The following is a 25,597-nucleotide window of genomic DNA, read 5'->3' on the forward strand; positions in this document are numbered from 1 at the left end:
AATTGGAATGCTCGAGTGCTCGGACTGAGTAACGAGCCCAATGTAAGTCTATGGGAAACTCAAGCATTTTTCTGTCTGCAGAGGGCCTAAAAATTTCCCAAATTGATGGGAGCAGTGCTCAAATGATATGGGAACAGCATGGGGAAGAACCCTGGAAGCATTTATGACTCCCAGGTCACTGCTGTCAACAGCGTTGTCAGAGGTATTACGCCACTTTTACAGACTCACAATAAAGCATACAAAAACGAAACCAAAATGAATTTTCCTGGGAAATAAGTTAAGGAACATCCTTTCCAGGGTAATGACTTGTATATAAGGCAAAATAAATAACCAAAAACAAAAATGCTCCTCCACACCTTGGGCTATGTTCACACATAGCGTTTTTCATGCTTGTTTGCACTTTTGCATTGCTTTCAACCAATACAAATGCATTCACCGGGAAATGTAATTTTACAACCTTATCTGGCCATGTGGTGTGTGACACATCATCAGACAAATCCTGTTTCATTTATGATGGAGGGACTCTGAAAGTCACGAAGACTATTTTTATACGGCCATCAGGCGGCCCTTACTATTCTTAAAGGGCCAGCAGTCGGCTATGCTTTGTAGTTCCCATTATTAACGAGTGGGTCTCCTATACTGTTATTCCGTATGCAGTGACTGCAAGGTTTGCCAAAAATTTGGAAGCAAACCAATACCCCTTTGAAGAGACATAGACAAGGGTCTCAGTAAAAAAAAATGTTCCCATTATAAAGGAGCAGGTCTCCTATAGTGGTAATGCCCATGTTGTGACTGCAAGGGCTGCCAAAATTTGGGAAAAACCCCACTAACAATTTAAAGACACATACAGCTGGGCCACAGTAACGAGTACGACATGTTCCCATTAGAAAGGAGAGGGTCTGCTATTCAGATATAGGGTATGCAGTGAAGCAATGGCTGCCAAAAATTTGGAGGAACTCCGATGCCCCTTGCAAGAGACGTAGAGGTCGGAGGGCCTCCTGAAAACAATGGTGCCATTATTAGGAAGTGTGTCTCCCATAGTGTTTGCCTATGCAGTGAAGAAACGGCTGACAAAAATTTGGAGGAACTCCAATGCCCCTTGCAAGAGACGTAGATATGTTGATATGGCACATGTGGTGGTGATATGTTAGTGGAGGATGATGCGGAGAAGGAGGAGGACAAGAGCAAATAGACAAAATCAGGAAGCATATACCCATGTCTGGGTGCGAAGACAGAAGTGCATGGGAATAGAGTTAGACCTCCCAAAAAAAAAAGACACTGTATTTGAGTTTATGTTACGCTGCTATCATTCGGTGGTGTTGAGAAGTCTGGCCCAATCCAACCCTTGTTCATTTTTATATGAGTCAGCCTGTCAGCATTTTCAGTTGACTGGCGGATGCGCCTGTCGGTTATAATTCCACCAGTAGCACTAAAAACCCGCTCTGACAAAACGCTAGTGGCAGGGAATGCCAGGACCTCCAAGGCGGAGAGAGCCAGTTCATGCCACATGTCCAGCTTGGTTACCCAATAATTATAAGGCACAGAGGAATCACGGAGGACGTTGGTACGGTCGGCAAGGTACTCCCTCACCATCTTCTGAAACTTTTCCTTCCTTGGGAGAATACCGCACGCCTCATGGCCTGTGGGAGGGTCTGAGAAAACTGTCCAAGAACTTTGATAGTGTTCCCCTGCCTCTGCTGGATTGCATTTGTGTCTCTCTTGCCTGTACTCCTTTGTTGTCCAACGAACTGTGACCTCTGCCGCCAGAGTTTTCAGATGGGAATTTTTTAAATAATTCCGCAACAAGGGCCTTCTCGTACTGCCCCATTTTATTAGGCCTGTCCTGCAGGGGAATAAGAGACAGAAAGTTCTCCTTGTAGCATGGGTCTAGAAGTGTCACCAACCAGTAATGACTGTCATCCAAAATTTGGACTATGCCAGGGTTACGGGAAAGGCAGCGTAACATAAACTCAGCCATGTGTGCCAGACTGCAAAGAGGCAAGACTTCTGTATTCTCACCAAGAGGACGACTGACCATGCTCTCCTCCTCATCCTCTTCCTCCCTGTCCTCAGGCCATCCATGCTGAACAGACGGTATGACAGTTGTGCAGGTAGTACCATCTATAGCGCAGGAAACTAGCTACTGTTCTTCCTCCTCTTTCTCATTGTCACCCAATCCACGTTGGGATGAGATGAGAATGGACTGTGTGGAGTCACCCTGTATGGTTCCTTGCTCCATCTCATCGTGCTCCACCTGCAATGCATCCTCTTTAATTGTGAGCAGAGAGTATTTCAGAAGACCGAGAAGCGGGATGGTGATGCTAATTATGGCGTCATCGCCGCTCACCATCTTGGTGGAGTCCTCAAAGTTTTGGAGGATGGTACAAATGTCTGACATCCATGTCCACTCCTGAGGTCTTATCTGTGGAGTCTGACCTGAATACCGATAGCCTTGTGATGCTGGTAGTCAACAACTGCCCTCTTCTGCTCACAAATCCTTCCCAACATCTGCAATTTAGAGTTCAAATGCGTGGGGACATCGCAGATCAGTCGGTGAGTTGGAAGCTACAAACACTGCTGAAGCATGGCAAGGGCGGCGGAAGCAGTAGCTGACTTTCTAAAATGGGCACACAGGCGGCGTACTTTGACAAGCAGATCCGACAGATCCAGGTAGGTTTTGAGAAACCGCTGAAACACGAGATTAAGAACATGGGCCAGGCATGGTACGTGTGTGAGCTCGCCTCACCTCAGACCCGCTGTAGGGTCAGCGATGTCAGCCACAGATCTGCTTGCTTTTTAAGAGCTGTCCACACCTCTTCAGTCTTGTGCGGTTTGCCGAAGCAGTGCTGCACTGCTTCCAGCTTGCAACTGATGTGGTCATTTCAGAGATGGAGGCTGAAGAGGAGGAGGTGCAGGAGCTGTAGAATGTGGGGGCAACCCTGACTGACCCAGGGCCCGCAATCCTCGGCGTCGGAAGGATGTGTTCCGTCCCAAGGTCCGACTGGGTCCCGGCTTCCACTATATTAACCCAGTGTGCCGTCAGCGAGATGTACTGTCCCTGCCCACAAGCACTTGTCCACGTGCCCGTGGTTAGGTTGACTTTCCCAGTAACTGCGTTGTTGAGGACATGGGTAATGTTGTGGGACACGTGCTCGTGTAATGCGGGGATGGCACACCGGGAGAAAAAGTGGCGGCTGGGAACCGAGTACCAAGGGACGGCCGCTGCCATAAGGTTGCGGAAAGCTTCCCTCTCCACGAGCCAAAAAGGCAACATTTCGAGCGCAAGCAGTCGAGAAATGTGTGAATTTAGTAGTGTGGCCTGTGGAGCATTGGCTGTGTATTTGCGCTTGCGTTTCAAGGACTGGGGTAGGGACAACTGGAAGCTGCACTGGGACAAGGAAGTGCTTGCTGTGCAAGACACGTGCAGGGCGGGAGGCATCTTGGCATGCGCCATGGACAGGGGATTGGCGTCCACGCACAACAGCGGAAGAAGCAGTGGTGTCACCCGCAGCCACTGTTTCTGGAACCTGGCTTTCGGCCCACTTAGTCGGGTGCTTTTCTGCCATGTGCCTGATCATGCTGGTGGTGGTCAGGCTGCTAGTTGAAGCTGGCCTGGCAGGTGGTGCAAATGGCCTTTTTGGGGTTATCTGCAGAGTCTTTAAAAAACAACCAGACTCGGGAAGACCTAACAGTTGTACTGGCAACTTCCGTCGTGTTGGCGTTATAAGGAACGCTTTCCCGCCTTGTCTCCAGCCACCACACTGCTTCTTCCTGCCTGTTGTGGTGCTACGCTTCCCTTCCGGTATGCTGCTGTCCTTGCTCAGAATGTCCCCCTGCCAGGTTGGGTCAGTTACTATATCATTTACCACCTTGTAGTCCACTTCCGCACCCTGGCCCTCCTCCTGACTTTCTGGCAATTGTGTCTCATCATCATCATCATCATCATTCACCTCTTGTGACAGTAATTGCACTTTCCCACTGTTGCCTTCGTGTGACCGTGGCTGCTCCAATATTTGGGCATCGCTACGCGCGTTCTCCTCTTGACTCGCTTGAAGATGGCCGGGCAAGAGGCCCGAATCTACAAATGGAAAAGTGAACAGCTCTTCTGAGTGTCCAAGTGTGGGATCAGTTGTCTCCGGGCACTCGGCATGGTGGGACGAAGGAGATTCAGGGTGAGGAATATGAGATCCAGACTCACGGCTACTGAGACTTGACCGTGTGGAAGACAGGGTGGTGGTGGTGGCAAAGAGACTGGAAGCATTATCTGCTATCCAACCAACAACTTTTTGACACTGCTCTGGCTTCAGTAGTGGTGTACTGTGGTCTCCTAGTAATTGGGACAGGAAGGTCGAGCGACAAGATGTGGGGGTTTGTTGTGGCACAATTTCAGCTTGCCCACTGCCACGTCCTCTGAATGCACCATCACCATCACGTCCACTTCCCCGTCCCTTGCCACGCACCTTGCCCATTTTAAATGGAGGACAATATTTTCCACGTTCACGAGAAATGGCTAATTTTGGAACGCAGTTATATGTGATATGTCTGACAAAGAACCACAGTTTTAAATAGCAGGCCTGTAATTTACTAATATTATTCTACACAGAGACCTAGTGTGAATAGCTTGACCAACACACTGCAACGAAATGGAAGTCAGAAATGGCCGATTTTGGAACACTGTTATAGGTGATGTCTGACAGAGAACCACGGTTTTAAATAGCAGGCCTGTAATTTACTAATATTATGCTACAGAGACCTAGTGTGAATAGCTTGACCAACATACTGCAATGAAATGGAAGGCAGAAATGGCTGATTTTGGAACACTGTTATAGGTGATGTCTGACAGAGAACTACAGTTTAAATAGCAGGCCTGTAATTTACTAATATTATTCTACAAAGAAATCTAGTGTGAATAGCTTGACCGACACACTGCAACGAAATGAAAATGGAAGAAATGGCTGATTTTGAAACACTGATATAGGTGATATGTCTGACAGAGAACCACGGTTTTAAATAGCAGGCCTGTAATTTACTAATTCTAGTGTGAATAGCTTGACCGACACACTGCAACGAAATGAAAATGGAAGAAATGGCTGATTTTGAAACACTGATATAGGTGATATGTCTGACAGAGAACCACGGTTTTAAATAGCAGGCCTGTAATTTACTAATACTATTCTTCACAGACACCTATTGTGAATAGCTTGACCGACACACTGCAACAGAATGGAAAAGGAGGCCAATATTTTCCACGTTCAGTTCAAATTTCTGGATTCTTATCGCTGTAATATGAAACAGATCTGGCTGTATTCTGCAGTGCTGCCAAGCAAATGGAGCAGAAAAATTGTGTACTCTGGATTGCTTTTTAAGCAAATAACCAGGATTAAGCTAAAAAAAAAATTGCCCTTGCCCCTGATATCTGGGGCTATGTCTACAAATATCTGTAATTTTTACAGCAGCAGCAGACAGGACGTTCAATGGACCCTCATGCGCTATATGCACTGCAGTCTGCCACATACACTGCCGGCCTGCCTAACTCCTGCCTAGTACTGATTATATGCAGCTGAATTAGTCCTCAGAAGGACTGTTAGTTCAGTTGGATATATACTGTATATATGTTCTGGAATACCTATACTAACTATAAACAAGCAAATCTCTCCCTGTTTTAATTATATTAAAACAGTAAAACTACTGAGTCTCGTGTTGGGAAATCACTTGTAGATGAGGATCTGTTTGTAATAATGTGCAGTCATCGTATACTCAGGATAATTAAACTAGGAGAGTCACTGGTAGAGAAAGATTTGATTGTAATAATGTGCAGTCATCGTATGTTTAGGATAATTAAATTAAGAGAGATACTTGTAAAGAAGGATCTGGGTATAATAATCTGCCGTTATCGTATGCTCAGGGGAGTTAAACTAGGAGAGTCACTGGTAGAGAAGGATCTGGATTGTACTTGCACAAAACATATGAAATCACCTAATTTAATATTAATCCACGTCTTCTAAAGCCAACAAGATATTCTCATGTATTAAAAGAGGCATGAACTCGTGGGACAGGAACGTAACACTACTACATTACAAAGTGTTAGTGTAGCCTTATCTCGGATATGCAGTTCAGTTCTGGGTATCAGTTTATAATTAGGTGTCACTTTAAACACCACAGACAGTCCCAGTAACATTAGTAGTAAAGGATGGGGTAATATAGAGGAAACACGCACCATGTCATCTGCCAGTGACAATTAGAGACACTGTAAAGCAAAAAGCGGCATTTTGACATTAGTAAGGCTATCTTTGTATTAAAGAGCTTTAAAGGGCTGGATATGGTCATCAGAAACCTTAAGAGTGTCATACACGTATTTTCCAGGGAAATGGAGAGTTTGGAGTATTTTCATTTTTTAACTAATCGATTGGGTAGAATACAATTTTTTGGCTGATTTGGACTGTCATATATGGAGTTATGCAGATCAAAGGCTGGGGAAATCGAATCACTGCCTGCACCACCCGCTGTGAACAGTTAATTAAAGCAGGTTATCTGATGGAGAGCAGACATGGAGTCTTTATACAGAGTAATGAACAGGTAGCTGTCACTGTTGGATAACTATTTGGACCATCAGATGTGTCCCTGTATGGCTCCACTGGCACATGAGTATTAAATGCAGAAGCTGGGGCTTTCATCTTGTGCAGTCATTCTGCCTGTACTGCGTAGATGGGAGAATGTAGAACAATATTTTAAGGTTTTTTATATTATAATTCTAGTTTTACAGAATCCATGGATATATCCATGATCGGGGAGCAGATTTGCACCTTTGGGTAAAATTGCAAAAGTTTTGGTAACTGGCAATCCACAGGAGCGCAATATCTCCCCGAATTATGAATAGATAACTTTTCATGTGTGGTATGTATACATGACGGCCATATTGTTTCTATGGAATGTTCCTTGGAAAAATATATGACCCACATCAGAAATGAGGGATAAAACTGGATTAGAATCAAATATTATAAGCCGTCTCCATCTTACCTCAGCGGAAAAGGGAGTGAGGGATCTGATGAGACCCATTATAATATCTCTTCTACCGTATATCAAGGTCAGACCCCGAAGAACCACATGCGTATGGCCATTGAGTACCACAACCTTTTCGGTGGCATCGTCCCCGCAAAGAAATCTCATGGTCCAGTCATGTAAGGTTTATTCATTCTTTTTATTAGACTGTTTTTTTTATGTATGACTTTTTGTAATTGCTCGATTTGTAACTTTTTTAAGCACTGTACTACTTTTGGATATTAAATCTAACATTTAATATGTTTGTTTTTCGTTGCTTTAACGTACCCACAATCTTGAGAGAGAAAATAGCTTGGTTGTGTTACTAGGTAGCCAGAGTGAAAGTAGTGAACTGCTCAGGAACTTGGGAAAGCTGGATGTGCATATGTCCCAGTGTGTTGCCAAGTAAAGGCGACTTGCTGGCGTTGTAAAACTGCAACTGGTGGCAGTGGATGGTGCCCAGGGCGGTAGTCGTGGGAAAAATGCTGCTTCTCCACGCCCTGGCACCTCACAAACAAGCAGTGTCCCAGTCCATATGTAGTGTGCTGTGAAGTTTGCTTTGCAATCACTTGTAGGCCAGAGGCTTCCACTGTGTCCACGTCCTTAGGTCCAGGATTGTTGGCAGCGTTAGTGGTTTTCATGACACGGACTAATGGAAAATTCGCTCATCTCTATTTCCTAATCATCATTTAGTGCTGAAAATTGTTTCTCTTTCTCTTCTAAAACTGTGAATTTAAGTTGACTGTAACTGTTGGATTTTTTTTCTTGTAAAATCTGTCAAAATTATTTTAATAAACAAGGAAATTACTATATCGCTACATGAGTTTTTAGATGATGAAGAAGATATGATTCCCGGGAATAACATTTCCCACATTCTAAACATAAAAATGGTTTCTCCCCTGTATGAGATCTCTGATGTTCAACAAGTTTTGAATTCAAACTATAATATTTCCCACATTCTGGACATGAATATGGCTTCTCTCCTGTGTGAATTCTCTGATGTTTAAGAAGATCTGATTTCTGCCTAAAACATTTCCCACATTCTGGACATGAATATGGCTTCTCCCCTGTGTGAATTCTCTGATGTTTACGAAGATCCGGTTTCTGGATAAAACATTTCCCACATTCTGGACATGAATATGGCTTCTCTCCAGTGTGAATTCTTTGATGTTTATGAAGATCTGGTTTCTGCCTAAAACATTTCCCACATTCTGAACACGAATATGGCTTCTCCCCTGTGTGAAGTCTCTGATGTTTAAGAAGATCTGATTTGTAGTTAAAATATTTCCCGCATTCTGGACATGAATATGGCTTCTCTCCTGTGTGAATTCTTTGATGTTTATGAAGATCTGGTTTTTGCCTAAAACATTTCCCACATTCTGAACACGAATATGGCTTCTCCCCTGTGTGAATTCTTTGATGTGTAAGCAAATTTGACATATGGTAAAAACATTTCCCACATTCTGAACACGAATATGGCTTCTCTCCTGTGTGAATTCGTTGATGCATAAGGAAATGTGATTTCTGGTTGAAACATTTCCCACATTCTGGACATGAATATGGCTTCTCTCCTGTGTGAATTCTTTGATGTTTATGAAGATCTGGTTTCTGCCTAAAACATTTCCCACATTCTGAGCACAAATATGGCTTCTCCCCTGTGTGAATTCTTTGATGTGTAAGCAAATTTGACGTATGGTAAAAACATTTCCCACATTCTGAACACGAATATGGCTTCTCCCCTGTGTGAATTCTTTGATGTTTAAGAAGGTCTTGTCTCTGGATAAAACATTTCCCACATTCTGAACATGAAAACGGCTTTTCTCCTGTGTGAATTCTCTGATGTGTAAGCAATTTAGATTTATGTTCAAAACATTTCCCACATTCTGAACAGGAAAATGATTTTTTCCCTATGGGAATTATTTGATGTTCGACATCCCTTCTCTGGCTTTCATTTTGCTTAACAGTCTGTGATGAATCCAAATAGATGAAGGATTGAAAAGGCTCAGATGATTGATTTTTGCTCTGAAGGGCTGGAGGTATAGCTGGAATAATGGCACGCTTTTCATGGGTATCTGGTTTGACACCACAGTCATCTGCCAAGAATAAAACTGATTTTATTATTTTTCAATATCAATGCCTTATATTTTATAACATTTCTCTATACATAATTCTATACAAATCAAAGTATAATGAACTATGACCTAAGACAGTGGTGAGCCATCTGTTCACAAATCCCATGGTACTCAACCCCTAATATACAATCGACAAACATAATACATACAGGCAGAAACGTTTGAGGTGATAAAGGGAGGATTAAAAATAAGCTTTATTACATTACAATCTACAGCAACAGAGAAAAATACACGCCATAAAAACATGTAAGATGGGGTATTCACATCTCTGAGAAACTATCCCAATATGTAGTGAGTGTAATAATAATTATATAAGCAAATATCTCCAATTAGAAATGTAGTATCGTTCTTCTGATTCGCTATGTCACTTACCCCATGTTCAGAACATTGCAGTAGATTAGGTATCCATGGTTACTACCACTCCTATAGTTACATTTAGTTGCTAGTGGTCATAACCATGGATACCTAAGCTACTGCAATGCCCTGCACATGGGGGTAAGTGACATAGAAAATCAGGAGAACTATACCACATTTCTAATTGGAGGTATTTGCTATTATTATTATACCTACTATATTTTGGGGTAGGATTTTGGAGGTGAGAATACCCCTTTAAGGCTGTATGCTTAGGACTTATCCAGGACTCATCCAGGTGCCCCATTCTATTGTCTTTTTGTGATTACATTTATCCCTCTTAAATGACTTTTTGTATTTTTATGTGTTCTCAATTGCGTTCTAATAAATTGTATTTTTAATCTCAATATTGTCTCACATTTCTCCATATACAGTCATAGCCGAAAGTGTTGGCGCCCTTGAAAATATTCCAGAAAATGAAGTATTTCTCCTGTTTTGTTATACACACGCTTATTTCTGTTGTGGGTACTGGAACAACACAAAAATAAAAAGAGAGAAAAAAAAGTCCAAAATTAGGCCAGACAAAATTGTTGGCACCTTGCCAAAATACACTTTCTGCCATGACTGTATGTATTATATAAGACGGTGATGTTAACAGTAGACGCTAAAGTAGGGACTAATGCAGGGGTCTCAAACTCAGCTGGGTATATGGGCCGCACACGGAAAAAAAATTAATTTGGGGGGCCGCATTCTTTGCAGGACAAAGTGACATTTTTAGTGATACCATTTTTTTTCTATACAACTTTTGAACATTTTTGCTGTTTTATTTTTTATAGCTTGGGTCATTATGGATGTGGCGATAATAAAACGTGCACTTTTTTTTGTTTACTTTAATTTAGATATAAAGCAGCATTTTTAGTGGCAAAATATTTTTTCATGCTTTATTTTGAAGAAGTTTTTCTGCCAATATCTTGTAGTAATGTGCCCCACCCTGGTCTGCATCTTGTAATGTTCCCCATCTTTGTCCCCATCTTGTCGTAATATTCCATACTGGGCCCCATATTGTCATAATATCACATACCGGTCCCAATATTGAAGATATGTCCTCATCTTGTAGTAATGCCCCATCCTGGTCCCCATCTTGTTGTAATGTCCCCATCTTCTAGGAATGTCCCCATCCTGGTTCCCCTCTTGTAGTAATGTCCCCAGCCTGGTCCCCATGTTTTAGGACTGTCCCCAGCCTGGTCCCCATGTTTTAGGACTGTCCCCAGCCTGGTCCCCATGTTTTAGGACTGTCCCCAGCCTGGTCCCCATGTTTTAGGACTGTCCCCAGCCTGGTCCCCATCTTGGAGGACTGTCCCTTGTGCCGTTCTACACATACAAGAGAAAAAAAAATAAGATTCTTCTCACCTGTCCTCCGTTCCCTCAGCATCCTTTCTGCACCTGTGGCCCGCAGGCACCATAGACCCTGATCGTGGCCCGGTCCAGGAGCTGCCGGCAGCTGTGCTTCAGTTCAGTTTATTGCTGCGCAGAGACCGGCTCTCTGCATAGCAATACCAGTGCCAGCCGCCGGCCTATCAGAGGCCAGCAGCTGACATCTGCGCGTGTCAGTGACGTCATACGCCGCTGCGCTGGGACGCAGATGTCAGCTGCTGGCCTCTGATAGGCCGGTGGCTGGCACTGATATTGCTGTGCAGAGAGCCGGTCTCTGCGCGGCAATACACTGAACTGAAGCGCAACTGCCGGCAGCTCCTGGACAGGGCCACGATCGGGGTCTATGGTGCCTGCGGGCCGCATGAAGCAGCCTGAAGGGCTGCATATGGCCCACGTGTTTGAGACCCCTGGACTAATGGATTGCGCTGGTGGAGATGCTGCACTAAATCCACAGGGTCACATAGTTCATTGTGTATGTGCCAAATTAACTAAAATGTTATTGCTAATTTTTAGTTAAGCTGTTCCCTGGTTTTGACTAGATTATTACCTGACCCTACTTCTAAATAGAGATGAGCAAACCTTTCAAGGTTCGGTTCAGATCTGCGAACGTCCCGATGCGCGCCGAACAGGAAAAGTGGCATCAATTGACCCAGAATACAAATAGTATAATTGCACAGCATGGATGCATGGGACAGGGCATGGGACAGGGTTTCGAGCAGCATTTCTAGCTTAAACATTGATCAGTAACACGTGGATGAGTGACAGGTGTAGGCCTGGTGCTCTGAGAGCCCTGCCAAATTCAGGGAACACACATGAAGGAAACCCAAACATTTCCAAAAATTAGGGGCTGACACCAGGAAAAGTGTCATTAATTGACCTACAGTAGAAATTTTATAATGGCACAGCAGAAGTCAGCCATGGGCCATGCATGAGGTATCAGGGTCTAGGCCAGCATTTAAAGCTTTGAATTTAAGTTCAATTTAAGATGAGGTGGCTGAGGGAACAGTGTAGGCTGCTGTGCTGGGAGCCCTGATACCACATGCAACAGCGTGTAGCATAGGCGTCTCTGCCCCCTGCCAGGCAGAGAAGCCGTCCCCCTTACCACCGCGCGTGCGGTCCTAAAAGTCCCAGGCCAATGGCCAGAGGACTTTCCCTATTTAAAGCACCTCCTCCAATATGGAGGTGCCCGTGCAAGGTTGTTGCTCTGTGTTTTTACTGTTGCTTCAGCCCTCAGGTCCCTCTGTAAGTCAGTCCTGTCCGCCAGTCTGTTTTTCAGTCCAGCCCGCCAGTCTGACTACAATCCAGCCCGACAGTCTGTCTACAGTCCAGTCCGCAAGTCTGTCTATGGGCTCTGCCCGCCTGCTTACCTGGAAGCACCTGCCAGTTACCTGCCGTGTCCGCCAGCCTGATTACCTGGAAGCACCTGCCAGTTACCTGCCATGCCCGCCAGCCTCCTTTCCTGCAAGCACCTGTCTGTTACCTGCCGTGCCCATCAGCCAGCTTACCTGGAAGGACCTGCCAGTTACCCGTTGTGCCCGCCAGCCTGCCTATCCGGAGCACCCGTCTGGCTATCTGCCGAATCAGCCTGCTTATCCGCGGTCTGTTCCTGCTGTTAGAACCCTCCTGTTAGTTTTTTTTCTGTCTTGTTGGTCACATGACTTTCTGCCTTTATAATCCAGCTCCGCCCTACTGGCTTTGCTGGACTTCAGTGTTACTTTTACTCTTGAGCTAGCCAGGTGCCTTGTACCTTACTCAGTAGTTTGTTTGGTCCTTGGACCACTTTGTACTTTTTGTTTGTTTGTCTTTTTCCTGCTACAATTTCTGCTAGGAGGTGTCCAACTTTTTCCCAGTCCTTAGTTCTTGTAGGGAGCCCTCCCTTATATCTATAGGTCTGCGTTCAGACAAGCCGAGGACTGAGGCGGGTCTGTTCACAAGGAACAGGTCCCCCGCTGCATCGTAGGGAATCAGCTTAGTCCTATCGTAGGGACAGTCTTCCTTTCTTTCCTTAGTGCTTGTAGCAGTTCATAACACCTGCCATCTGACCCGTGGGAGTCACCTGCTCTCATACAAGGTCGGTTCCAGAGTGTCACCGGGTCCCCCTGCTCGGTCCCTCCCTGGTTCACAGAGTAGACTGAGCCGCCGTGCGACCTTGGTCAGGCCGAGTAAGTACTTAGTCATGCCCCTCTGGTCCCTCCTTGCACCGCAGCACAGAGGTTCCACCACCCGGACCCGTAACAGTTTGCACGGGCCATGGAACCCGGTGGCCCCCAGGCTCCTTCAATCTCTGACCTGTACCAGGAGGTCTCACATCAGAGATCCCAACAGGAGACTATCCTGACCTATCTGCGGAAACTCAATTCCCGCCTGGACACGCTGTCCACCCCGTCTGTGTCCGTCTCTAGCTGAGCGGCACCCGCTCCAGCGGCACCTCAACCTGCTGGCTCTATAGCACCCGACTCTGGACCCCCGGCTCTCTACGCCTCCACGTTTTGGTGGTGACCCTGTCTTATGTCGGGGCTTCCTAAATCAGTGCACGCTGCATTTTGAACTCCTGGCATGTCCGTTCTCCTCCGACCGGGCCAAGGTGGCGTTCATCATGTCTCACCTCACCGGGGAGGCATTGGCATGGCTAAACCCTCTGTGGGAGAGAGGGGATCCCCTGGTGTCTGATCTTCCGGCTTTCCTCACTGCCTTCCAGAAGGTCTTCGATGAGCCCGGACGAAAATCTTCTACTGCCTCGTCACTTCTCTGTCTCCGCCAAGGGAGTCTCATCGTGGGCCAGTATGCCATACATTTTTGAAACCCTCGCATCTGAGCTTGCCTGGAACAACGAGGCCCTGGTGTCCACCTTCTGGGAGGGTCTTTCCGGATGGATCAAGGATGAGCTAGCCGGTCGTGACATCCCTACTACCCTGGACGACCTGGTGTCATTAGCTACCCGGATTGACATCCGTTTTCAGGAACGTGCCAAGGAGACTACCCGGGAGAGAAGATTTCCGCGTCTCGCTCCTGTATTCCAAAAGCCTGCCTCTCAACCAGCAATTCCCTGGGCATGTTCGCCTGAGCCCATGCAAATTGACCAAACCAAGATGGTCAAGTCTCTGTTAGAACCTTGCTCTTAGGTTTTTTCCTTTGCTGGTCACATGACCTTGTTGGCCTATTTAATCCTGCTCCGCCCTTCTGGCTTTGCTGGACTTCATTGTATATCTACTTTCTAGCTAGCCTGTGCTCTGTATCTAACTCTGTTAGTTTGCTTGGTCTACGGACCTCTATGTTCTATATATTTTGTTTGTTCGTCTGTCTGCTACTATTTCTGTTAGGAGGTGTCCCATTTTCCTCCCAGTCCTTAGTACTTGTAGGGATTCCTTCCCCACATCTATAGGTCTCCGTACAGACTAGCTTAGGACTTTAGCAGGTCTGATCGCAGGATCAGGTTCCCTGTTACATCGTAGGGATTCAGCTGAGTTCTATCGTAGGGACAGATCTCCTCTCTTTCCTTAGCTCTGGTAGCAGAACATAACAGTAAGTCCAGCCTGCAAATTCTCTAAGGAAAGATTTTTCTGTTCCATCATGGTGTCGGTTCAGGATTTGGCTCATCGCCTGCAGGGACTCTCTCTGGAGGTGGCCGAGCTCCGTCAGCACGTGAGTAACTGTCCTGGAGCACATTTCTTGGAGCCTAAGGTATGTTTGCCGGATTTATTTTTTGGTGAACACCGATAATTTTTTTCATTTAAAAATGCTTGCTTATTGTATTTTCGTTTGAGACCCAAGTCCTCTGGGGATGAATCCCAGCGCATAGGGTTCATAATGTCTCTTTTGCGCAAAGAGCCTCAGGAGTGGGCCTTTTCTTTGCAACCTAGTGATACATGCTTCAGATCAGTGGATAGTTTTTTTTCTGCTTTGGGACTATTATATGATGATCCTGACCGTGTCGCATCAGCTGAGACTGAGTTGAGACGTTTGAAACAGGGATCAGGTAATGTGGAAAAATATTGTACTCATTTCCGTCGTTGGTCTACTCAAACAGGGTGGAACGATTCTGCTCTGAAAAGTCTATTTCTTGCTGGGCTCAATGAAAGGGTTAAAGACCTGCTAATTGCTTATCCTACACCTGAAGATTTGCAACAGGCTATGCAATTAGCTATACGGGTGGATAGGAGACTGCGTGCAAGGGTTAATGAGAGCAAATCCTCTGCTATGTCAGTTTCTGGTTATGAGAATGTGTGTACTAACAGTGGTGAACCGATGGAGATTGGATCGGTGGCACCTCGCTCTCAAGAAAAAGACCGTAGATTTTTTGAAGGCTTGTGTTTCTATTGCGGAAAATCTGGTCATTTGATTAAAGGCTGTGAGCTTCGTATGAAGAAAGAAAAAAAAATGGTCAGTCATGCCCGTATTGCCTGTTTAAATTCCAAGGGTGTATTTTTAGCTGCTTCCACGATTGCTCAGGAAAAATTAATGGAATTTCGGGTGTTTGTTGATTGCGGGTCTACTCTGAATGTAATTGATGGGGGATTCTTGGAAAGACTCAATTTAAAACCCGAACCTTTATCATCCCCCATTGCTGTGGTTTCGGTGGATGGTTCCCCTTTGAAGAATATTACTCTCAAGGTCTGTGAATTTCCTCTCACTATTAATGGTGTTCACCATGAGAAATTGGATTTGGTAGTTTTGAATAACTTGCCTTCTCCAGTAATATTGGGATTGCCCTGGTTAAAATTTCACAATCCTGTACTGGATTGGTCTACCAGTGAAATTAAATCCTGGAGCCATAAATGTTATGACAAGTGTTGTAACGGGCGTATTGCAGCTTTGGATAGGGGAGAATTGCCTGTTCCTATTCAGGATTTTTGGAGAGTTTTTTCTGAGAAGGAATCGCAGGTTTTGCCTCCCCATAGAGACTATGATTGTTCTATTGAATTTGTCCCTGGAGCGACTCTTCCTAAAAGTCGTTTATTTAACCTTACTATTCCTGAGAGGAAGGCTTTGGAGGAATACATACAGACAAGTTTGGCCGCCGGTCACATTAGGCCTTCTAAGTCTCCTGTGGCGGTTGGATTTTTTTTTGTAAAAAAAAAGGACGGCGGTTTACGTCCTTGTCTGGATTTTCGTGAGATTAACAAAATTACTGTACGCAATCCTTACCCACTGCCATTGATTCCTGATCTGTTTAACCAGTTAATGGGGGCCAAGTGGTTCTCTAAAATTGACCTTAAGGGGGCATACAATCTGTTGCGCATGAAGGAGGGTGACGAATGGAAGACTGCTTTTAACACTCCTGTGGGTCATTTTGAGAATCTGGTTATGCCTTTTGGTCTTACTAATGCTCCTGCATTTTTTCAGAATCTTATTAATGACATCCTTAGACCTTTGATCGGCAAAAATGTGGTTGTGTATTTGGATGACATTTTGATTTATTCGCCGGATCTGGAGTCTCATTGGCGGAGCGTACGTGAGGTATTACAGTTATTAATGGACAATTCGCTTTTTGCTAAGCTGGAGAAATGTGAGTTCGCTGTACAGAGAATTAGTTTTTTGGGTTACATTATCTCCAGCGATGGTTTTGAGATGGACCCGGTGAAAGTTCAAGCTGTACAGGAATGGCCTAGGCCTATTGGTTTGAAATCGATACAGAGGTTTTTAGGTTTCGCCAATTATTACAGAAAATTCATAAAAAAAATTTCTAGTATTGTCAAACCTCTGACCGATCTCACCAGGAAAGGTGCTGATGCGGTTCAGTGGTCTTCTGAGGCCATTGAAGCTTTTGTGTATCTAAAGGAGAGGTTCACCTCTGCTCCCATCCTTATGCAGCCTGATGTGACTAAGCCGTTTTTGGTTGAGGTTGATGCTTCCTCTGTGGGGGTTGGCGCAGTATTGTCTCAGGATAACGGGGATGGATTACATCCCTGTGCCTTTTTTTCAAAAAAATTTTCGGAGACTGAACTGAATTACGATATTGGTAATCGGGAATTGCTGGCTATTAAACTCGCATTTGAACACTGGCGCCACTTCTTGGAAGGTGCGGAATTTCCCATTCAGGTTCTTACGGATCATAAAAATCTGATATATCTTGATGCTGCCAAGCGCCTGAATGCCCGTCAGGCTAGGTGGGCACTGTTTTTCTCGCGGTTTAATTTCTCCGTTACTTACATCCCTGGTACTAAGAATGTTAAGGCGGATGCCTGGTCTCGCAGTTTTTCTCCCATAGTCGGTGCTGAGAAAGAGGAGAACATTTTACAAGAAGGTGTTGTGATAGCTGCTTTGGACTCCGTTTTGGAAGATGAGATTCTTAAAGCACAGGAGAATGCCCCATCTAACACTCCTCATGGGAGGTTGTTTGTGCCTGGGACCTTTAGGAGAGATTTGTTTGTTGAGTGTCACGAGTCTCGGTTGGCAGGTCATCCCGGAATCTCTGAGACCAAGAGACTGGTGGGTCGCAGTTTTTGGTGGCCTGGATGGCAGAAGGAGGTCATTAAGTGGGTGCGTCAATGTACTATATGTGCTAGATCTAAGTCCTCACATACTCCTGCTGCGGGGTTGCTTTGTCCTTTGGAGGTTCCCAGTGCTCCTTGGACACATTTGGCTATGGACTTTATAACTGACCTTCCCCCCTCTGAGGGTTTTACTGTTATCTGGGTGGTCGTGGACCGTTTTAGCAAGATGTGTCACTTGGTTCCCTTTGTCAAACTGCCCTGCGCTAAAACTCTCGCTAAGGCCTTTGTCAAGGAAATTGTCAGACTTCATGGCGTTCCTACTGACATTGTTTCTGATAGGGGTCCTCAGTTCGTGGCTCGTTTTTGGCGTGCCTTTTGTGACAGGTTGGGAGTTCATTTGTCGTTCTCGTCCGGATATCATCCTGAATCTAATGGCCAGACAAACCAGGATGTTGAGCAGTTCTTACGTTGTTTTGTGGCAGACAATCAAGAGGGGTGGTCTGAGTTTCTACCACTTGCTGAATTTGCTCTGAACAATAATACATCTTCTTCTGCTGGTTGTTCGCCTTTTTTTTGTTGTTCTGGGAGACATCCGTCGTTTGGGTCGTTCTCCAAGTTGGGATCTGCCGTGCCTGAGGAGGAGAATTTTTCCGGTGATTTGGAGAGAGTTTGGACGGATGTGCGTGGTAATCTTCAGGAGGCCAACAGAAAATCTAAAGACTACTTTGATAGGAAACGACAGGAGGTTTTGTTCGCTGTTGGTGACATGGTTTGGTTGTCCTCTAGGAATCTGCGGTTGAGGATTCCTTCTAAGAAATTGGGTCCCAAGTTTGTAGGGCCCTTTAAGGTGCTTCAGGTTGTCAACCAATCTGCTGTTAGGTTGGAGGTTCCTACCTCCTGGAGAATTAATCCGGTATTTCATGTCTCTCTGTTAAAAAAAGCTGTTGTGTCGGATGGTGACGCCTCTGCCTCTGTTCCTCCGGTGGTGGAGGACGGGGAATATGAAATTTCTCGCATCATTAACTCTAGACGGTATAGAGGTAGTTTGCAGTATCTTGTGGCCTGGAAAGGTTTCGGACCCGAGGATAACTCTTGGGTGAGGTCAGATGATGTTTCCGCGTCCAGACTTATCAGAGCATTTCACAGTAGATTTCCTGATAAGCCTGGTCCTAGGGGATCCGGAGGATCCTCTTAGAAGGGGGGGTACTGTTAGAACCTTGCTCTTAGGTTTTTTCCTTTGCTGGTCACATGACCTTGTTGGCCTATTTAATCCTGCTCCGCCCTTCTGGCTTTGCTGGACTTCATTGTATAACTACTTTCTAGCTAGCCTGTGCTCTGTATCTAACTCTGTTAGTTTGCTTGGTCTACGGACCTCTATGTTCTATATATTTTGTTTGTTCGTCTGTCTGCTACTATTTCTGTTAGGAGGTGTCCCATTTTCCTCCCAGTCCTTAGTACTTGTAGGGTTTCCTTCCCCACATCTATAGGTCTCCGTACAGACTAGCTTAGGACTTTAGCAGGTCTGATCGCAGGATCAGGTTCCCTGTTACATCGTAGGGATTCAGCTGAGTTCTATCGTAGGGACAGATCTCCTCTCTTTCCTTAGCTCTGGTAGCAGAACATAACAGTCTCGCCAGGAGACGCGCTGAGCTGAGGGGAGTTGATTCTACTGTGGCAGTAAAGAGCATCTGATCCAATCCTGCCCGGTGAGGCCGGGAAACTCCAGTGTCTAGGACCGCTCTGAGAGGTCGTCCTAGGCAAGAGTAAATCCTCTCCGTCCTTGACCCTATCTGTTTCCATTTCCAATGGTGAGACCCGCTTCTTTGAGACTGCCCACCTGGATTCCGGAGCCGCTGGGAATCTCATTTCACAGGCTGTAGTGGATCGGTATCAGATTCCTACCATACGTCTGACTGAACCATTGGCAGTCGCTTCCGTGGATGGGAGACTTCTTCTGGAGATCATCTTGCTCGTCACAGAGCCTTTAACTGTTCTACTCCGGCTAATCTACCTGGTCTGCCGGCACCCTTCTGGTCCTATGCGGACGTCTTCGACAAGAAGGAGGCTGAGACACTACCACCTCATAGGCCGTATGATTGCCCAATCGACCTGGTACCCGGTGCTTCTCATACCCCTTGTCACTGTCTGAGACCCGGGCCATGTCTGAGTACATAGAAGAGAATCTTGCTAGGGGATTCATCCAGAAATCTACTTCCCTGGCTGGAGCAGGATTCTTCTTCGTTAAAAAGAAAGATGGCTCACTACGTCCCTGTATCGATTACAGGGGTCTTAACCAGATTACCATCAAGAATAAGTGCCCCCTGCCTCTCATCTCGGAGCTGTCCGAATGCCTAAAAGGCGCGAAGATCTTCACCAAGCTCGATCTTCGTGGGGCATACAATTTGGTCCGGATCAGCCAGGGAGACGGGGGGGAAGACGGCATTCAACACGGGACGGTCACTATGAATATCGTGTGATGCCCTTTGGTCTCTGTAATGCCCCAGCTGTCTTCCAGGAGCTGGTTAACGACATCTTCCGTGAGCTCCTGTATTCTTGCATGGTATTATACCTGAACAATATCTTGGTCTTCTCTCTGGACCTGCCCACACACCGGAGGGATGTTTGTCAGGTTCTGCTAAGGCTCTGGCAGAATTGCCTATACGCAAAATTTGAGAAATGCCTCTTCGAGCAGACTTCCCTTCCGTTCCTGGGATATATTATCTCCGAGACTGGTCTACAGATGGATCCCGAGAAGGTTTCTGCCGTCTTAAAGTGGCCCCGACCGGAGGGGTTGAAGGCGATTCACCGATTCCTGGGCTTCGCAAATTATTACCGCCTCTTCATCCCTCATTTCTCCTCCCGGACCGCTCCCATCTCCGCGCTCACCCTTAAGGGAGCAAATCCCAGGGAATGGACTTATGAAGCAGAGGAGGCCTTCGTCTCCCTTAAACAAGCTTTCTCCTCTGCCCCTGTGCTGCACTGTCCGGATTGCAACAAGCAGTTCTTCCTGGAGGTTGATGCATCCTCCTCCGGAGCCGGAGCGGTGCTCACCCAGAAATCCCCGTCCGGGAGTGGTAACCTGCGGCTTCTTCTCCAAGCTCTTCTCCTCGTCCGAGTTCAACTACTCGATAGGAGATCGTGAGCTACAAGCCATCAAATTGGCACTTGAGGAGTGGCGCTAGCTGCTGGAGGGGGCTCTGCACCCGGTGGTCATCTACTCTGACCACAAAAACCTGGCCTATTTACAAAACGCCCAAAAAAGACTCAATCCGCGTCAGGCCCGGTGGTCTCTATTCTTTGCCCGATTCTGCTTTACTCTACACTACCACCCTGCGGACACAAACATTAAAGCCGACGTTCTATCCTTCTCATTCCTGTCTTCCGACCAAGAGGAGGAGCTTCTGCATATCATCGACCCCTCCAAAGTAATGACTGTGGCTCCGTTTGACCTGTCTCGTCTTCCACCCGGTAAGACCTTTGTAGCGGTTCCGGATTGTAAGAAGGTTCTTCTCTAGGGCCATTCATCCAAACTAGCTGGCCATGCTGGCCAGAGGAAGACCTTCCTGCTTATCGCCGGGCATTACTGGTGGCCTTCCATACTGTAACGGGGCCGGGTGGTGGAACCTCTGTGCCTTGGACCAAGGAGGGACCACGAGGGGCAGGTGTTATTCTGGGGACGACCTTGTAATAGAGCAGGTGGCTCCCACGGGTCAGATAGCTGGGACAGACCGGTGTAGCGAGTGGACACAACGGGTAGGTAGCAGTCTCTGGGTGAGTAGCCGGGTGGTCACGGTACGTGACGGAAGAAGTCTCTTGGCAGGCAGGCAGGTGGTCACGGCAAGTGACGACTGAGTGGGTAAGAGTCTCATGGCAGGCAGGCAGGTGGTCACTGCAAGTGACGGCTGAGCGGGTAAGAGTCTCTTGGCTGGCAGGCGGAGCCTCCAGGTAGGCTAGCAGGCGGGTAGCAGGGGAGCACTCGCAGGCGAGCGGGCTAGCAGGTACGGCAGGTAGCAGGCAGGTAACTGGCAGGTGCTTCCTGATCCGCAGGTGGACTTGCCCATAGACAGACTGGCGGATGCAGGAGACAGACTGTCGGGCTAAAGAGAAGACAAGCAGGCAGACAGGACTGGTAGTCAGGCTGGCAACGGGACCTGAGGACTGAAGCAGAGGTGAGTATGCTTTGCAACAACTTTGCTCGGGCACCTCCATTTTGGAGGAGGTGCCTTATATATGGGAAGTCCTCCGGCAATTGGTCGGGGACTCTTTAGGACGGCGCGCGCGGTCCCTTTAAGAGAGGGGGAGCGCGAGCGCGCCCTAAGCACAGTGCCCGGGAAGGAGCGCGCGCCGGCAGCAGTGAGGGAAGGAGCGCTGGAGGACGCTGCGCGCTGATCAGGAAGGTGAGAGGGACGGCGTCTCTGCCTAGCAGAGGGTAGAGACGCCGATGCTACACATACGCAAGGATGTTGCGGACTTAGTAACGGCTTGTTCCTCCTGTGCCCATAACAAGGTGCCCAGGCATCTTCCAGCTGGCCGTCTCCTTCCTCTTCCCGTACCTTCCGCTCCGTGGCAACACATTGCTATGGACTTTATTACGGATCTCCCTGTTTCTGTCGGTTGTACAGTCATCTGGGTGGTCGCTGACTGCTTTTCTAAAATGGCCCACTTCATCCCGCTGCCTGGTCTCCCGTCTGCATCTGTGCTGGCTAAGGACTTCATCCATCACATCTTTCGTCTCCATGGCCTACCCCTCCACATTGTGTCTGATCACGGGGTCCAGTTCACTTCGCGCTTCTGGAGAGCTACGTGCAAGCTGCTGGATGTCTCCTTGGATTTCTCCTCTGCTTATCATCCTCAGTCCAATGGTCAAGTGGAACGTATCAACCAGGTCCTTACAAGCTTCCTTCGGCACTTCGTTAACGCTCACCATAACGATTGGGTTGAGCTCCTACCCTGGGCCGAGTTCTCCTATAACAACCATGAGAGCGAGTCTTCTTCCAAATCCCCGTTCTTTGTGGTCTTCGGTCAACACCCCCGGATTCAGTTTCCCGTCTCTTCTTCAGTGAACAATCCTGCCGCGGAGTCTCTGGTCAGTGAATTTTCTGCTATTTGGGAAGACACTAGATCCGCACTTCTTCAGTCCTCCGAGCGGATGAAGAAACATGCTAATAAGAGACGTCTGGATCCGCCTCAGTTCCGTCCGGGAGACAAGGTCTGGCTCTCCTCCAAATATGTTAGTCTCAAAATACCATCGTATAAGTTGGGTCCGCGGTTCATCAGCCCATTCGAGGTTCTGAACCAAATCAATCCCGTGGCTTACAAGCTAAAACTCCCAGCCACCTTACGGTTTCCCAACTCCTTCCACGTATCTCTTCTCAAACCAGTTGTTCTTAATTCTTTTTCTGACGATCCAGGTACCACCCGAGCTCCGGTCTCCGCTGAGGACGTCTATGAAGTAGAGAACATTTTGACCACCAAAAAGGTAAGAGGAAAAAACTTTTTTCTGGTGGATTGGAAGGGGTTTGGCCCAGAAGAGAGGTCTTGGGAACCCAGGGAGAACATCCATGCCCTTCTTCTTCTTAAAGTATTTCTTGCAAGCCTAAAAAAGAGGGGGCATAAAGGGGGGGTACTGTAGCATCGGCATCTCTGCCCCCTTACCGTCGTGGTCCTGGTCCGGCATCTTCCGGCCTCCCTGCTGCTGCACGCAGCTTCCCGGGCACTGTGCTTAGGGTGCACGAGCGCTCCCTCCCTCTTAAAGGGGCCGCGCACGCAGTGCTCAAAGTCCCCAGCCAATGGCTGGAGGACTTTCCCTATTTAAAGCACCTCCTCCAACATGGAGGTGCCCATGCAAGGTTGTTGCTCTGTGTTCTTACTGTTGCTTCAGCCCTCAGGTCAATCTGTAAGTCAGTCCTGTAAGCCAGTCTGTTCTTCAGTCCAGCCTGCCAGTCTGACTACAATCCAGCCAGACAGTCTGTCTGCAGTCCAGCCTGCCAGTCTGTCTATGGGCTCTGCCCGCCTGCTTACCTGGAAGCACCTGCCAGTTACCTGCCGTGTCCGCCAGCCTGCTTATGTGGCGCCCCTGAGGGTTCGGTCGCCACAGAGGTACTGCATCTCACCCAAAGGTGTGGTAGCTCACTCTCAGGTAAGGAAGGAGTACAGCCCGGGACCCTAACACCTGCATCCAACACTACACTACTCCAGACCAGCTAGGAGGGCAAGATGTGTTGCGCTTCCTGCTGAGCCCTGTCCCTGATTGGAGTGGGGGGAACCAAAGTAGGGGGAACCATGTAGTGGGTGGAGGAAGAAAATCAGGAGAGCATTGGACGAAGTGATATAAAAAGAGGGTGGAACGTTCTAGAGGGAGTTCAGACAGTTCAGTGAGAGGAAGAGTTGGGAGCAGGAGCTCTGCTCTGGAGGAGGGCCTGAGGAGAGGCCCTGGACAGACTGAGGAGGAGAGGAGCAGGAGAAAGGCTCCAGGAACGTAGAAGGGACCCCAGGGGTACGGGAAGTGCTGGAGGCCACCCGTACGCCCGAATCTGCCAGGCGGTGGAGGGGTCAGGTCGCACAGTGGGGACTGATCCCTAAACTAGCAGAGTTCTTCAAGTCTCAACTAGGAAACCGGAGGCTGTAGTGTTTCAGGTACTGCAGCCACAATCCACATTAGTCTCACCAAGAACGTAACCATAGAGGACCCAGGGGACAGAGAAGACGTCGCCCGTCAAGGTTCGAGGTCACTGGATTGGGACACTAGGTGGGAGGTGTAGGGAGACGGCCAGGAGGAATACACAGAAGGGGGTCCTGCTATGTACTCTGGAGGTACCTGAGGGTTGGCGGAACCCCTGCCAGGTGAACGCAGCGCGACGTGGGAGGCTGTAAGCTGTACAGTGCAACCTGAGGAACTTGACAACTGTGAGTAAAACCCTGAAGACGGCACCCCACCGTCTCTATCAGTTATTGCTGCTGCGACATCACCTCCTGCACTACACCGCAACATCAGTAACATCTACACTGCCCTGGAGCTAAGCTCTACCTGTGGAGAGCTAAACCAACTCTGCTGCATTTACACCAGCTCCAGACGACCTGCTCCGCAGCGGCGGCTCCATATAGCCGCATACCACAGGTGGCGTCACAAACTGTATATAAAGACTATAAATCCCCTGTAAATATTCCCCTTTTGACTGATCGCCCTGGGTCATGGACCGGGTCACCGCCACTGTGACATCTCCCCTAGCAACGACCGGCCCGGCACCGAGTACCCCACGGCCCAGGGGGCGCGTCACTTACCTGGAAGCACCTGCCAGTTACCAGTTGTGCCCACCAGCCTGTCTACCCGGAGCACCCGTCTGGCTATCTGCCGAATCAGCCTGCTTATCCGCTGTACCGGTCTGTTCCTGCCATCTGACCCATGGGAGTCACCTGCTCTAATACAAGGTTGGTCCCAGAGTGGCACCTGGTCCCCCTGCTCGGTCCCTCCCTGGTTCACGGAGTAGACTGAGACACCATGCGACCTTGGTCAGGAGGAGTAGGCACTTAGTCACGCCCCTCTGGTCCCTCCTTGCACCACAGCACAGAGGTTCCACCACCCGGACCCGTAACACAGCGCAAGCTGCTTTTCTGCTAAGCCACACTCAAGAGGCACAAATATCAGTTTTGTAGGCTACTATTGGTAGAAAAATTTAAGGATAGTAACACAGGTTGTTGACTGAAAGTAAGTGCAGGCCTGCCGGTCTGGGAGCCCTCCTGCTACAGGCAACACACATGAAGGAGACCCAACCACAAGTCTCCACATTTCTAAAAATTATTGCCATACACCACTAAAGTGGCATCAATTTCACCATAGTAGAAATAGTATAATGGGGCTCTGACACCCCTTCCACTACAGGCAACCCAGCAGACGGAGACCCAACTTGGAGTCTCCACATTTCAAAAAATTGGTAGTAACATCAGCAGCAGTAGCAACAGCAGGTACAGAAGGCACGACAAAGGTGTCACAGGCTGCAATAATGCGAGATCAATGCAGCACACTAAAAACTACACCATTGCCTAGTCTGCACAGTCTGCGATTGGGGTGCAAAAGTCATTGGAGATCCAGGACTTGTTCATCTTGATGAAGGTTAGGGGTCTACACTTTCATGGGAAAGTCAGCTGCGCTTATCAGTCATGACACCACCAGCAGCGCTGAAGACACATTCTGAGAGAACGCTGGCTGCC

At 47.5% G+C, this 25,597-nt stretch overlaps 1 protein-coding gene and 1 pseudogene across 1 annotated transcript in view; both read right to left on the minus strand.

The window, feature by feature from the left end:
- The window catches only part of LOC141192248 (uncharacterized), a 231,437-nt gene that overhangs the window by 198,518 nt on the left and 7,322 nt on the right, over positions 1-25,597 (minus strand). The gene's annotated exons all lie outside the window — the stretch shown is intronic.
- LOC141192267 (uncharacterized) overlaps positions 1-25,597 on the minus strand; it is a 73,595-nt pseudogene that overhangs the window by 40,680 nt on the left and 7,318 nt on the right.

This window comes from Phyllobates terribilis, unplaced genomic scaffold, assembly GCF_046119375.1.
Source record: "Phyllobates terribilis strain yellow unplaced genomic scaffold, ASM4611937v1 Scaffold_56__1_contigs__length_8794411, whole genome shotgun sequence".
Taxonomy (NCBI): Eukaryota; Metazoa; Chordata; class Amphibia; order Anura; family Dendrobatidae; genus Phyllobates; species Phyllobates terribilis.